The sequence below is a fragment of the Aquila chrysaetos genome, chromosome 1 (assembly GCF_900496995.4).
Source record: "Aquila chrysaetos chrysaetos chromosome 1, bAquChr1.4, whole genome shotgun sequence".
NCBI lineage: Eukaryota > Metazoa > Chordata > Aves > Accipitriformes > Accipitridae > Aquila > Aquila chrysaetos.
Window position 1 is genome coordinate 75,048,824 of NC_044004.1, and position 17,248 is coordinate 75,066,071.

Consider the following 17,248-nt stretch of genomic DNA (forward strand, 5'->3'; position numbering starts at 1 on the left):
CTGTTCTGTTTGAACAGTTTTCAGCACTTACCACACAATTTAACACATGCAGCTTACTTAAATCTTATATAATCAAGGATTTTGCAATCTGCTTTTAGAATGAGCACACCACTCAGTTGGGTAAAGAACATATCAAACTATTTTATGAAACAGATATAGGTAAACAAAGTAAAAAAATAAAAATTCAAAACAATGGAAGTCTTAAAAACACTTCTCACTGTGGTATCATGGAGACATGTGCCCTGAAAGAAATTAGATTAAGTCTACACAAAAGTCAAAATTATATCAGTCACTGTTATGCTTACTATAAGGTTCCTTGTTAGTTTCACAACACTGAATTTCCACTCCAGTCCTCCAAACTATCCAGCCAAGTATCCCTGCAGCTAACATGCAGATCCCATCTTTGCTTTCCCCCACTTCAGAGAGGCCCAGTTACCTGAACCCTGACCCTGCTGCTCCAGACGTCACTGGTTAGCCTCCCATTTGGGATAATCAAAGACATCTTTTTCACTTCAAGGCATGCAAGTGAAACCATGTAGAATACCATTTTTAACAAACATGTGCCTCAAAATATAACAAGACTGCCTTGAACAAAACCAGGGAATATTTCAACCCTTTGCGTTAGAAACCACTTCATTCATTTATGCTTCCTGTCTGAAAGGAAGCCGCGAGCAATTATTCTTGTGAGAAGACTAGCACCTTTCCGAGCCTATTTGAACAGACACTAATGAAAAGGTGAATGACTAATGAGCATAGGTTTTTGATGAAGAACTTCTGTCCGTCATACAGAAGTCCATATACTGGGACCTAACATCACCTCTCCCTCTACAAAGCATACTCAATACTCTGTTGTCAAGTCACCTCTACAACTGGAAATAGGTGGTTTTCAGAAGAAATGTAAAAATACCTCTGAGCCATAGGTACAGAATTTAATTCACAGAAAAGAGATTGCATTATTTTCCTGAAACATTTTTTGTGTGTAAACAGTAACACAATATTCGTCTGTAGTCACTTAGATATTCTAACCTTATTGTCCTCATTATAACATTAGTACTTAGCCCAACATGTTTCGTCTAAGACTATGTATGTACAGGTTTGCTAAAAACTTGCATTACTGGGAATCAGCCATACAGAGAAGAAGACAACAGTATCATGCAGGTACATGACAGAAGCCTGCATATCAAAGAAGAGTTCAAGATGTGGCTTCTGTTCCTCTGCCTCAGCTGGAAGGCCAATTTTCTCAATGTCCTGATGTTCCCCTCCCTAAGATTCATCATCAGTCTTTGGTATTCTACAGTCCATGTATGTTATTTCTATAACTGAATCCACCAGTTAAATCTCTGACCCTCCAAGAACAAAACCTCTACATACACACTAGCAAATGAGTACTTCATTCAGTTTCTACTGACATGAGCAGACAAGGAGGTTCCACGCTAATGTCTCAGCACTCCCTCTGGCTTCAAAATGAACATTCAAATTATCAGTGTTCAACCCAAAAAATCTAGCTACCAGATCTGGTGATCATACCTGAATCTATCACCAATAAGCAGCATTGCTTATATGATAGTTTCTTTTATTTAAATATTGGGTTTTTCCTCATGAAAAATCCCTGAGAATCAGTAAATACTTTTGGAGATAAAATAAACCAGCTATTACATGATAAATGAAGCAGGTTCTCATAAATATGATAAAAGTTTAAAAATCATAAAGGGTTCTCTACAGGTGCTAATTTTACTACTTGAATGAAATTAATAAGACTCTCCATAAAACAGCAGGAGATCCTTAGATTACATGAGTAATCAGCAAGAAAATTTATTGTGGATTCATGAAGCACAAAATGTTTGTGTAATGTATGCAAAAGTGGTACTTTATTCTCTGCAGTGAACAATTCTGAGTCCTTATAACAGAAAAATATTTAATAGTATGAAAACTCTTGAGGCATAGTTTTAAAAAGTTGTTCAACTGTGATTAATTCAACTCACGACAAACTAGTGATGAAAGAAGGACCACCTTATTTTAATATTCAGTGGGATCCATTATTAAAATAACTATTTAAGGTTAAACAATGGATATAGAGACAACTGAAAATCCAGCTTGATGTCTGGGGAAGTAAGACTTAGGAGAGTGAGATTCACAAATTGGGTAGTACATTAATCTGAAAAGCTAAACTACTTTTCATTATCTGATATCCTGAAACAGCATAGAGGCAAGTGATAAATTTAACATTCAAATACAAAAGAATATTAAAAGACATCTTCCATTGCATGTAATTGTAGCCATTCTTATTGGTTAAGGAGTGTTTTCTTTTAGGGTACTGTGCAATTAGAATGTGCTGCTTGCATGGCATATTTAGCTCAATAGCTACCAACGGACTTTTACGTCACACCATTTCTTGGCTGCTGTCTGCATAATGTATTTATTTACATGACTACTTATTACTGTAAACCTCATGTATGTTTTATGAACCATTTCAGATGAAGAAGTTCTAGCAGTAGTCCCAAAGAGGAAATTCTATCCCATTTGTGCTATTAAATGCTCAGCAAATCATGCCCTCTGAGAAACATTGTATAGCCCAGCTTTTACCTTTTTTCAAAAATCTTTTATTACAACATACCATGGAATCATGAGTTTGCGTTCAATACTTTACGTTTAATATTTATTGATTGCTGCAATTAATTGCTTTTGGTTTGTACTTTTGGGTTTAATTAAGTGGACTAAAAGTGTTGATACACTGCAGCTGTTCAACTGACTTGCAGATGAAACTAAACAATACTTTACCATGACTAGTTATTAATGTTCTGTCAGTGAAACAAGCAAGGGGACTGTATGGGTCAGGGAATTAGTAATAATAACAGAATACAGAGCCTTTAATTTTTAGATTAACTGCTCAGCAGAGATTAACAGTGGCTAAAATGATTGTAATCTAAGGACGCTGATTTACTTACATCACATGTGTTATGTGAAATGAGATTACTGGTAAGAGTTTAGTTTCTGGCATCCACACCTCAAAAGCCATCACTAAGCGGCATCCTTTGCTAAGCACGCTTACATAGTACAGTGCTTAAAGACAACATCTGTTTCTGCGCACATCCTCAGCAGAGGTGAGCAAATTCTGCCTAACTTTGGAACTGACTGAAAGCCACATGGCTGTGTCAGTACAGTGCTAAACCAAAGCAAACACATCTTACAGACAGGCCACAAATGTTAGCTGGAGCTTGTGAGCATGAAAATATGTTCACGTGGTTTTTGAGTTGAATCTGTGTCATATTCTGCAGGACTATATTGTGGGCAACAGCAGTATACGGTGTGGATATATCCATTGACGGTTCAGTAAAGAGTCGTTGTATCAAGTAATTTGGGGACTGATCTGCACCGTGACCTTTGTAACTGTTCACCCTATTGCAGGACTGTAACCCACTAACATGAATAGACTCATTGCTGCAGATTATGCTGCACTTGTCAAGTAGAAAAAAGGAAGACCTCTCTTTCCAGAACTTTGGCACTTCTCAAGAACATTATTATTAAAGTACATGCAAAAAAAGAGGGTACATTTGTTCAGGTAAATTGGTACATCTTTGACAGCAGCGTAAATTTGGAGAAGTGAGAAAACCTGGCCCAGAATACGATTTAAAATCCAGTTTCCCTGCTTAAAATATGAGTTGCACCTTAACAGATGTTATCAATTCTAATTTACTAATTTTCTATATCTATTCTATGCAGCTTCTTCTAGAGTCATCATTTGAACATCATCTAGACATGTATTGTTTCTAATATCTAATTGGTTAATTTATCCTAAACCATGGATGCTCACAAATTGTTCATCACTAACCAGGAGGCTTAAAGTGAAACTTCATTTGTCAGTATTGCAGGTTATCCATGAAGTTGCTGCCAATCTTTTGGGGCATCAATATGCTAGCAGGCCATCCTTTCCCAGGCTTTCAGTGTTTTCCCTTTCCTACATGCAAGGCAATTTGTCATTTATCAGCTTCCTTTCAACCTTCCAAGCCTCTCCCCTTATCAAAAGACAGCATTCAGCTACAAATGTTCCTAAGCCACCTAATTTTGAAAAAGCTGGCTGACTTGGCTCTCAAAGTATCACAATTTTCTCAGAACTTTAGAAATCTTCCTTTTTACCAGGGATTAGTGTTTTCGTGCCTTTTCTCTCCAAATACCTTATCATGCTGAATCTCCTTTTAAAATTACTGCAGCCTTTTATTCCCCTCCCTCCGCACACACACCACCCCCCCCGCTACGTATGTAGATGCATATTTATACATAAATAGGTTTACTGGGCCTTATCTGATGCAGCTTTCCTTGTAATGCTTTCAGCCATTTTCTCCCTGACTGGAGGCAAATCGGTCTCACTAATATTTCAGTTTACTATTTAAGGACACATACTAATCTTGTGTTCCGGGCAAAGAAAATCAGATCACCTGCAGTAATAAAGCACTATGTTTGCATTATACAACATCTTGTATTGGGTCTGGCTGAGATGGAGGTAATCTTCCCCATAGCAGACATCATAGTGATCTGCTTTGTATTGGTAGCTAGAAAGGTGTTGATAACACACCAGTATTTCGGCTACTGCTGAGCAGTGCTCACACAGCATCAAGGCTGTCTCTCCAACATTCTCCGCCTCACCAGTAGGCTGGGGATGGGCAACATCTTGAGAGGGGACATAGCCAGGACAGCCGACGCCAACTGACCAAAGGAATATTCCATACCGTATGACGTCTGCTCAGCAATAAAAGCTAAGAGAAAGGAATAGGAAGGGGGGGGGGGGGGGGGGGGGTGGGGCAGCATTCATTATTTACAACATTTTTCTTCCAGAGCAACTGCTACACGTACTGAAGACCTCCTTCCCAGGAAGTGGCCAGACATTGCCTGCTGATGGGAAGTACAGGATAAAATCTTTTGTTTTCCTTTGCTTTTGCTTTATTAAACTGCCTTTATCTTGATCCACAAGGTTTTTTTTCATCTTATTTTCTCTCCTCCTGTCCTGCTGAGGAGGGGAGTGATAAAGCGGCCTTGGTGGGTACCTGGCATCTAGCCAGGGTCAACCCACCACACATCTATAACAAGATGGGTTACACAGAAAGTTAAAATTCAATAATTTTTAAAATATCTATATTATGGAATAATATTTATGTTTTTCATGTTCTTTGCAAATACAAATGCAAGACACGAATCATGCCCTTTAACATATTTCCCTGGGTTTTCTGAGACTACATCAGATGGAATATTTCATCAGAATCCTTGAAATCATGCAAACAACAAACATGAGCATCTGCATTTTAAGCATTAACTGCTAAAGCACCATGAAAGCCTCAGCACTGGCAGATTTGCTCTGACTCCTCTGCCAAAGGGTGGGCTTCATATTCTTTACCCTGAAAGCATTCCACACGAGATGAATGTGAAATTTAGCTTTCATAGCTGAGGCACATATCCCAAAAAGCCTTACCATCATTAAATTTAATCCTGATAAAGAACACAGTCGTTTCTATGCTACATTATTTATATATGAATTAAAGCGAATATTCAGTAGCCCAAAATGCAAATAATTATATCCACTCTTCCAAACAGATATCTTTGAATCCTATTAATGTTAGTTCAGCATCTGCAGAAGTGACGTTACGTACAAACTCACACAAACTCTGCGTCATGATGGGTTAGTTCCATCCTTTAATGGCCTGTTGCTCTGTGACTGATCTTTATCATTTAACTTCTTTGGCCACATCTTTATCCGGGCATTTAGAAAAAAACCAACAGGCTATTCCTTAACAAATAATCCCATTTAATCACAAATTCTAAAATCTGTGTGTTAAAGGCATGGCCAGCTGTCTACCTTTATCTACTTCACAGACTACTCTCAAGTTTTCAGCGATGTCTACACTGGGGAATGTAGAACAAGTGCAAGGATTCCTGCGTTTTAAGTTCAGCAGGCTGGTAAATCTGGAAATGGTATTCACACAATGCTGTGCCCGAAGCACTCTCTCTGAAAAAACGCCTGGGAAGATGACAAAAAGAGACAGCCAAATGGTGTGCACAGTGCCCCTGAGAAAGATCAAGACTTTAAAAGCAACAATAACCACAGAAGTATGCAGACAAAATCTGAACAGCGCACATAAGGTAAGAATTGGAATACAATTTATATCTTGGCAGAGTTGCAACTTCAGTTTCTCCCTTTCCTGCCCCCTTCTACCACGTATCAAGACTTTTGTGTGTATGATGTGGTCAAATTAAAAACTGTACAAGCCCTTTGAAGAAAAGAAAATAGGCCTAAGGACTGAGGATTTTATAAGCAGCCTGAGATTCCAGCCTCTAAAATCCCCAGAGCCACTTTGAAAATCTCAACCTAAATGTTTAGCTAAGTTGCTATCTGCTTTTCTTTCAAACTGCAAATCCCAGTTGTTCTCAGAATTTCCTAATGCATAACATGCTTATCCATGAAACATAAGCTGTGGTTAGGATGAAACCTTTGCCCTGCATTCTCTCCACAGATACAAACTGTCTGTCAATATACTATAGTGCTCCTACCATTCAGCTCACATGGCATTTAGGAATCCCTGTATTTTAGGATTTAGGAGGCTTCAGAAACCAGCTTTTTAAAGCATTTTCAGCAAACTCTAATGTAAAAAGCATTGTTAGTCTATTTCAAGTTTTTTAATATGATGTAAAAGAATGTGAGGTGGTTAAAAATACAAAGCGCTGTGGAAAGGAAGCAGGCATTCTAGATAAAGGTACTTAAGATTAATTTAACATGCACAGGATTTCCCAATTAAAACTTTCACATTAGCACTGCATTTTAAACAGTTAATCTCCTAATGAGACATCCCCAGCAATGAGAAGTGAATTGCAGGACTGAATATGGCCCTGAGGCCTGCATCTGGAAAAGGCTGTACTTTGTAAACGCTGGATTTATGCTGCCTGCTCAAATTCTGCAAAGAAAGAGCTGCACTGCCACCTACTGTCAAGACGTCTTTTCCCATCAGGAGCTGCCACTAAAAGTGAGAAATCCTACCTGCCCCCGCAAAAAAAATGTTGAACGCCGTTGACCAAAGTGCACTCAAAAGAAAATGGTGTAACTTAATTCTTCATGCATACAAATTTTAGATTTTTTTTTTTTTTTTTTTTTTTACTCTGGTAGCTGGGAAGGCCGAGTGTTTCTTTTTCTCTGTCTTTTCTTCATAATACAATAAAAGCAAAAGAATGCTGTGCTGAACAATGTGGGAGAGCCTATGCCAAAGTCTGGTTTTTCTCTTTCTCTTATTCCCAGATCTCCACTGTCATACCTTTGAATCTTGGCTGACCTGCAGTCATCTCAGTTAATGATACGCCAACTGACTCATCCAAAAGAGGTATGTCGAGGTTGACTTCTTCCCTTCCCTTAGGGGCCAAAAGCATCACCTCTGTGATATGCCTGATCTCCAAGAGTCTAAATGTGAAGGAGTCTTGCATAACAGCCCACAGCACCGCTGTGGAGATAGTAGCTTAATTGAAAACAAAGTTTTACTGTGGTTTCCTCTCAGGGTCTTTTTTGACAGCTAAATTTGCAAATCAATTAACATATCGAGAACAGCTACTCCCTTTCATAGCAGATATACGCACTACCAATTGCTCATGAAATAAATTTTCATAAGTAGCAGAAAAAAAAGGGAAATAATATTTCAGAATGCAAAGAAAGAAACTTACCTAATAGTGAAATAGGGAAGACAGAACATCAGGATAAATGAATGTGTGTCAGCTGTGCTCTCTGTAAATTCTAGCCAACTTGAACAACCATTTACCTAGGATTTAAGATACAGTAGCAAATAACTGGGTTTTTTTGCTGTTCTTTGCCTTAGCTGTATATGCAAATAGCATTATAGATATATAGGTGAGAGGATCCCTATCCTCACATTTATAGTTGTTTGGTAACATTAAGGCACAGACCAATTCCAGCTGCTGCCAGGAAAACCATGGAGTTACATATCATCTGCAAGCACCCTGGGGAGGGGGGATATCTTCAATTCACTGTGTGTCAAAGGTGTCTCAAAAGAGTGAAGTTGTGAGCACACACGCAAAGAAACATATGCCCTTCACATATTACCATCAAAATAAGTCCAAAACAAGCAAGATAGCTTAATTGCATTGCATTTCCTAAAGACTAGACTTTTTTTTTTTTTTTTTTTTTAGTTTGTAATAGACAGGAGCTCCTGCATCTACAGAATTGGTGAGATTCACTTGTTTAATAACTGGGGGGAAAAAAAAAAAAAAAAAAAAATCGAGACATCCTGACACTATCTCTCTTCTCTGCCTTTGAGCCTAGCAGTACTCCACATTTCAAGTACAATACAAGACAGCTACTAAATTTGTGTGTCTCCGTTCTGTGTCTTTTTAGATACATAATATGGTCACGGCACCAAAGGGTTTATGTGTTTGGACCCTAGAAGAAAGCTGTTTCTTTTTAAAAGCGTAAATACAGTACAATAATCCTTGAGAAAACATAAATTTCCATACATTTGCACATGAAAAGTCTCCTTTCACTTCTCATTTATCAAGAGAATAGTTCTGAAGAATTAATTCTGTTAGAAATTCTATTCTATCTGTTGACCTAAAATTAAAATCTTGTATTTATCTGTTCATCGTCTTACATGCTGTAGGGCTTTTTACTGCAAATAAATTCAGATTTTTTGTCTCCATTACAAAACAGTGGCAACAGAGGTAATAAAAAACAAACAATTTTTTTGTTCTGTCTTTCTACAAATGCTACCTTTTCTTCCCACTGGAAATTCTTAAAACATCTTCCTTCCAGCAACAAGCCCACATGATAAGTTTTATGTGGCATATTATGTAGCGTTAACAAGAGAAAGTTGTACTTTACCTATTCCTTATATCCACTGTGTTTAAATCATCTAATGGAGCTGTTTCCATCAGGAATAGTAGATCTTTAAGCCATCTCTACAAAAGCCCTTCAGGCAACAGACTGAGTCTAATTAATTATATGTTTTCATCTTGTCTTTACACAAAATCATCTGACAAGACAAATACATAGCAAGAGAAGACCAGAAGCAAATTTTAGGAAGACTAATCTGCCCCTCTACACTTTCTGTAGCTGCTGTATTGGCTTTCATCCTCAGTTGGCCATACCATCACCATACTTGGCCAAAGTCAGTTGTAAATTTTACCTATGTTAGCAAAAGCTTTGTCCAGGAGATACACCTAAGCAGAAGTGCAAAAGCTTAATGTTCTATAACACAACATATTTAAGCCGTGCTTAATCCAAAAGCATTTTGGATTGCTCCTGTGAACAAAATATATTGAATTTCTTTCTGTATTTAGTTTCATAGCACTGTTTCTTTTTCTCTACTCTTTTCTATTTCCTCTTCCCCTAACTGACTGTCTTGGTATCCTTTCTCTTTACACAAAAAACCATACAAGAGTATTTGAGCGGAACCTTCAAGCCTACAATGTTCAGCTGCGCCCATGGTAGGAAAAATAGGCTGTCCATTTTCAAAAGAAACTAAAGTGAATACAACAATGGTGGGCTGAAAAAAAAATCTATAGGAAAATGATGAAGATTGTTTTGACAAATGAGCAATTTTTAGCAAAAACAACACATATTTCCTCTTGTTATTATTGTTTGTGAAGGACCTATCCTGCAATGCATTCTGTTTTGCAGTTTAGTACTGGAAAAGCAAAGACAAAGGCCAGAATCTCAGACGCTGTAATTGTTGCGACTCGATGGCACATAATAGCACTGTTCTAATAGCAAGCAAGAATAAGCAAAATCCTGATGTACTGCAATGCAAAACCAGGACTTCTACCGTTTGCAGGGAACTGGAGAATTCACTTAATGAGCAAGCTTCAATAACATACAACAGATATGTTGTTACACAGGCTAACAGAATAAACCCCTGGCTCTCAAGCAGAGATGCAACCTTTCAGAGCCCCAGTGCCACTTTCTGACAAAGACTGAGTGAACTACTGCCCAGCTTCCTGCTGATGAATGACAGGTTGTCCAAATGACAACATGGCAACTTAACTGAGCAAAATAAAGACACAACCCTCTGAATGACAATGGTTAACCACGTACAGAGAAACAGCCAGGCTAACGAGAACGCCATGTTACAAGGTTTTAGCTGTAATTTTTTCCAATATTGGTTCACTGTGAAGAACCTGATCCCTGCTACAATGGTGAACACCATTGTCAACTGTTATGACTGAATATGCTGGCTAACCAGAAAAGCTCTTTCATGTCTTTCTCTGCTCACAAACTGTATTACTGGTGCTCTAAGACAAAACCTCGAGAAATATCTGCAAGATCAACATACATAGTTAGATCTCTGCTAACTAAGAATTTAAAGTTCTCTTTTATAAATACCTAGTGGCAAGCCCAGGTAATTTTAAGCCATATCTTCCTAGAATAAATAGCATAGCCAGCAAAAGTATGAAAAGAAATTAAAACAGTTCACTTCTTAAACACCATCTCTCAGTTTACTTGGAGATTCAGGCTGGTGTAAGGCAGGTAGGCTTTTACAGATCCTCCAGTTCTGCCCACCTCTAAGGCAACTATCTCATCTCCAGCTTGGTCCTGTGGATACAAGAAGGATTGCAGCAGAATTTCTTACTGAGGGGCTGATAACTGTTGAGGAATTTAATTTTAATGTTTCCTGGTTATTTAGGCTTCAGCTGATTAAGTAAATTAAATAGATAGCCTAGTATGTTAGAAACTAGTGGTAGATTTAGTCCAGAATACTGTACCTCATTTTCTACCACATGTTCTTTCTATTTCACTCCTTCATATCCTTGATAAGGGTCCTCAAGGAAAAAAAAAAAAAAAGAAAAAAAGAGTATGCTTTCAACTTGAATTATCAGTTTAAAAATGCAGTTCTGTATCCTGAATGCTTTACGAACAGGCAACAGGCTTCTTTGGTTTCTGATCTTTGTGATGGTTAGGAAAAAAAATAAACACGCTCAGGAACTGGAAAATATTCCTGATATACCATCTATTTTCAAAAGGAAGAACACAGCTCAATCCTAGACATACTTTTGCTGAAGTAATGTCTTTAAGTGAAGTTGGTTAAGCTTAAACCATGACAGTTTAAGGAAAAACACTTTTTCTTTTTTTTTTTTTTTCCCTGTGCTGTGCACAGGGAGTTGCAAAGGTACCAATGGATTGTTCTTGACATTAAAGAGAAGATGATCAGTAAAATGTTCATGTTTTCGAGATGCTAGCAATAACAGTGCAAAGCAATATGCTGTACATATTAACATTATCTTTGTGAGTACTTGACAAGTGTTGAGCATACTTAAAATGAAGGCAGCCTCTGCCCCAGAGTTCCTCCAATCACAAAGAAAACAGAAGTTGAGACACAGAAACAAAAATTCAAACTGAAACCCCACAGTTCGGAGAGATGGGATACTGTTGAGCTGAGTAATACCATTGAAGTGAGACAAAGTTAAATGGGTGTTACTTATCCACATACAACAATTTTATATACTGATTACACCTTCAAAGTACCTGTGCCTGGTTTTCAACAGTTGTTCTTACACAGTCATCTATGAAGCACTGCTGCTGAATGTAAGCGACCCTCAGAGATCCATCTAATCATCAACTACGTGAAATAACATGTTAGATTTGAGTTTAATAAATCCTCACTATTGTACATGGTCAACAGCCAGACTTTGTTTTAAGATTTACAACTATATTTATGTGTAACAAAGTTTATTTGCCTCTTACTTGGTTAAGCACTGGTGAAGGGTGTGCTGGTTAGACACAGAACACTCATTTGTTTCTGAGTTAAATAATTTCAGATTTGATATCAAGCAAGCCACTTCACTTCTGAGTTGCTTTCTCCCACAGCTCTATAAAGCTGCATGCAACAATTAGGCTGGCATTCTGTTAAGTCTTTGCAATTGATGGCACAGGACTCAGAGCTACGGCAGAATGCTTTACCAAGCATTTTCTCCATGAAGGGAAGCTATCACTCTGTTTACTTGCCAGCTGAATTATTAAGCTCCTGGCTGATGTTTCAGTCAAGCGAAGAGGAATTTTAAGAATGATGCAAACTAAAAGAGCTAAAAAAAAGCAAGCTACAGTGTTTAAACAAGAAAAGGAAGGGAATCATAAGCTCTGAAGAGATCTTTCTCACCCTCTAAAACAAAACTAAATATTTCTGAACCCACAACACAATGACGTTAAATAAGGTGGGAGCCTTCCTCCTCGTGCTCGAGAATCATGCATGTTAAGGTTATTTCTCTTTAATGAAACAGCCTAGGATGACCCATCTTTCATCTTAAGTGCATTAATGCAAGCCCCTCTACCCTAGGAGTTGAACCATGGCCAGGACTGACAGAGTACCTGACATTGTAGGCTCAGCTCTTTATATCTCATTCCTCCACCTTAAAAATGTTCTATTATTCTTGAAGGAATAAGGTGAATGTCAAGAAAGCTTGCTGGAATTTCTTCTAGGTAGATCAGTCACTTTCTTTATTCTTATGGCCAGAAAGACCACAGAGATTTTCTGCTGTGCCATATCTATGAATAAAAATTAAAGGGGACAAGCCACATTTGCAGATTACCCAAAGTACATGCTTTGCAAGAGTTCCAAGTGCTGTGTTCTGGCTCTAATACACAACAGGAAATTAAAGCAGAAATTCCAACCAAAAATAAGACAGTGTTAAGAAATGTAATGGCACTTACAAGACAAAAAACCTTGAAACATGCACCTGTCATTTCATACTTGACGATGGCAAACCGAGAGCTCAGGGTGAGGTGAAAAGCCTCATATTGACAAATATATATTCCCTTCAGCCTTTGCATTAAAATGCTCTTCAAGTTTTACTAAGCTAAACAAAATTGAGGAAACGATACATTATTTCAATGGCATCAATCTTACAAGAGGCTGCTGCAGTGGGTGGAGTGAACCCAAAGGCTTCTTATGCCAGAGGGCACAGCAGCAGCCAGAGGAATTCAGTGCTACTAGGGCAGAAAGGAACAATATATGTTGGAGAACACACAGACGGACCTGCCTCTAGAGAGCCTGGGAACAAATGACGCTTGGTCTGCTGGCAGGAACTCCTGGAACAGGTAGTCAGGGTACTACAAAGCCCTCTGCTAGGGTGAATCCGCATCCCGCAGCCCATGGAGGACCTCAGCCAGGCGCCCGACCCTGGCCCTCGCACGTCACTTCCTTAATTTAACCCACAGTTTTCAGAATCTTGCCATACACAAAATTTCTTTTAGTGTCTGCTTGGTGTTCACAGGTTATAATTATTTTTATAGGTGTGAGTGTATCTACATCCAGGTTAGCAGCTGTCACGAGCAAGAAAGCATATTCTGTGCTGGAAGAGGAATGGAATGTTTGTCCTCCAGCAAGACAAATAGACAGGCTGTGCTCTAAATAATCCACGTGTTCATCACGCTATCATATGAGCACAGTTTCTAAGTAATCGTATAGAAAAATTGTTCAGCATAATCAAATATAGTTTTAATCCCATCAGATCCTCATTTTTAAAAACATTAGATTAAGCACAGTTAGTGAAAAGGCATTAATTAGCTCCATTTGTTCGTTTTATGAAGCTCTACAACGCAGCATTTTGCAAAAATGAGATACAATGAAGGACGTCGAAATGCACGAATTGATATATTAAAGATATTCCCATTGCTACCAACACACTTTTAACCAAAACTCACTGCAATCCTAAACCGGAAATAGCTATCAGGGAAGAAAGTTCAGTGACATTTTACCGAACTACCAATATAAATTTTGGGGTTTTTTTCCTCCTTCCTTCCCTCACGCACACATTTATTTACCTTCCAAAATCACGGAAACAGAAGTATCTTAGGATAAGTCAGATAGATTTAAGAAGTACTAAGCAGTACTTAAGAGACAATCTGTCCCAAATCTGCAGGTTCAGGAAGCTCAGTAAGAATCTGGACATCTGAATCCTATGATAAGTGTTGTGTTGTCTTTATTAATTATTATATATGAATTTGTTATTAATGTGGCACTATAGCTCTGAAGTCTGCCTGAGGCCTCCTTTGCACCAACAGGGTTTGCCAACAGCAGTATATAAACAAACACTACTAATAGAGATACAGCATTTTCTACCAAACTAGCTACTTTGCTGGTATAGCTTAAAAAAAGTACCTAATTTTTATGGGCACAGCTATGTCAGGTGGCAGAAGGTAAAATGTGATCTCTTTGTAATAGAGTGCAAGAAAAAGCCATTAGTGCATAGACAGTTGCACTGTTTATCTGCACCAACAAAGTGGCCTTTGCTGGTCTAACCTACGTGAGTCTACATAACATGGGGAACTTCACAGGGAATTAGAGGAGACCGGAATCAATCCATGTTTAGGATATGGTAGGAGCACACAAGCTCTTAGTAGGAAGTAGCTGACAAACTGAATTTGATACTTTGTCCCACTGTATTATATACAGGGTAAATTGTTTTCATATCCTTGTCTTAAGCTTTTGGAAGGGACAAAATCTTTTCCCGCTATACTGTATGCACACAGCAATACGAGAAAAGAAAACCATAATGCTCCGCATCGAACCTAATTAATGCACATTTAATATGGAAGTTATTATGTAGTGACAATCAATTATTAAAAAAACACATTAATTTCTGTCCCTTTCTACATGTTAATTAAATAACATCCTTTCAGAATTTGTGTTTCTATTAATGCTTCTCAGTTTGAAAATCAGAACCATTCTTGCGAACATGTTAACCTCTGCAATGGTTTTCAGATGGTCATCTCCTGAGAGGTAGGAGATTATGGATGCTAACACATGGTGCTTTTTTGTTGTCTCTTGTCTTAACTTATTCAATTGCATGCATTTATGTGTCCTGAATCATCATGTAATGGCATTACAATTAGGAAGGACTAAAATTCCACTGAATATAGGCTCCTGTTAATTAGTTTCCTTTTTTATACAATTTCTGTGTTAACTTTGCAGAAAGCTTTAAAATATCATAGTCTTATTGGTTTCTATAGAGTTGAGAAAAAAAAATTTATAAACACTCTATTATTTTCATGTTCCTTGTGGCAGTGTTAAAGGTGTACATAGAAAACATTTCTTAATATAGGATCACAAATTAAACCACACTAACACCACTAAGCAGTAGCAAAAGCATTTACAAATATACATTCAGTTACAGATGCATCATGATGCACTTGTGACTTATTTCAGTCACTTTCCATAAACATTCAAATGAACACATTTATCTTCACACAAATATGCATTGAAAAAAACAAAAAGTGATGTGAGTAATGATATGGCCATGCAGCCGCATAAGTCCTTATGTTAGATGTGTTTGTGTGTATTTTGAAAGCTTTTTTTGTGGGGTTATGGTTCATCTGATCACAGTAGAGGAAAAAAACAGTACGTAACTTGCTATTCAATACATTATTGAAATTCAGACAGCCCAAAGATAATTGATTTGTTTTAAAGCCAATAGAACACAAAAAAGTAGACTGAAAGTGGTAGTAGCGAGGTACTCTATTACTCAAATTCAGTTGTAGTGGACATTTTAGATAGGCAAACTATAATTTGCAAAGTCAATTTGCATTGTGATCAGGATACTAGGGTACTGCAGCTAATAATGACTTCTGACATTTCTTTCAATAATGCCTGAATTTATTTCACCTACAAGCTTGTCTTCTTATGTCATACTATCCACATGTGTTTCAGATATGACCATTCTATTTAAAATGGCTTAATAAATATATTTAATATATTTCATAGAAATTACAGACAGGTATTAGCAGTTAACACTCCTTTAAAATGTCTATACTTCTCTTATATTTTCAGGTTGATAAATTTAAAATTAACAAGACATGCATTTCCTATCAAAACTATTTAACAACAATTTTATGAGTTGTTCAGATTAATTAATCCTGTTAAACCTTTCATTAATAGTGTAGTAAATGTGTTCTTTATAATGGATGCATTTAATTTAATTCCATTTTACTTTTTTTTTTTTTTTAAACTAATCCAGGTTCATGTAACATAAAGCTGACAATAATTTTGTCCAATAATTATATCAAATAAAAATCAAATAAGATGCAAGCTTAGACCTTCATGCAGCAAAATATGTCAACATACATTTGAATTTAAGCATGCAGGTTTTTTCTGTTAAAGTCACTATGGATGCTCACATGATTAAATCTAAGCAGGCAACCGAGTGGTAGACCGGATTGGGGCCCAAAGATTTAAAGAAAAAAAATCAATCTTTTGAAAGCCACCAAGAAATCCAAGTAGGGAAAGCCAGGGCTTTCACCTACCAAGATTTAGGAGAACAGTCAAAAATGATTAACTGGAATCAATTTGCACACATTGTATGCACCGTATTTAGATCACACAAATTACTTCATATTAGCAAATCAATACTTACATTCATTGCAAGCTCTAAGACTGATTATCCCTTGCATCTCTGAAAAGACTATAGAGCATTTTTATGCATTAACAATTCATATAAGGATAAAGGCCTTCTCTAGACATATAGATTAAAACAGATACTTATAAGTATACCTTTGATTACTATAAAAACTAAACTAGAGAGCATTCGCTAACGTGTTTTGCAAACAGCCAAATAAAAATTGCAGTATTGTATTTGCAGAATCAGATTCTTTTACTGAGCAGTGTGTTGTTTAGTACTTTTCCCCACAGCAATCCCATCCCATTGTAAGCAATGATTACTATAAATAAACAAGGTGAGCAATATTTGTTTATTTGGAAATAACCACCTGATCTACATAAAATATTTTAAAACAAAAAGACCTGGTTTTTAGGCAAATTTCCATTTGGAATTAATTGGCAACGATACCTGACATAAAAATCCATCCAAATGGGGTGTGCTATATAGTGACGAGTTGGCTGGAAGGAGAATTGGGAAATACAGGTTCTAAACTGGGTGCTGTCAGTGAGAATATGGCCATTAGTAATAAAATAGATAGGTGCAAACTCATTCTGTTTGCTGACAGAATCGTCCTCACCTGAAAACTGTGAAATTGTATTACCAGAGAGCTGAGCTAACAAGCCTGCTGAGAGCTAAAGCAAATTTCTGCAAGTTCAGGTGTCTGCTTATGTGGTTATTCAGCTTTCAGACCAGACCCCTCTCATCTCTCACCTCCTAAGTGAATTGGTTCTCAGTCTCGGGCAAGTCACTTCATCTTTTTGTTTCTCCTCCCACTTTCCATACCTTACCCACTCAGAGTAAAAGATCTGCAGAGCAATGCAGGCATGAGCTCAGCTGG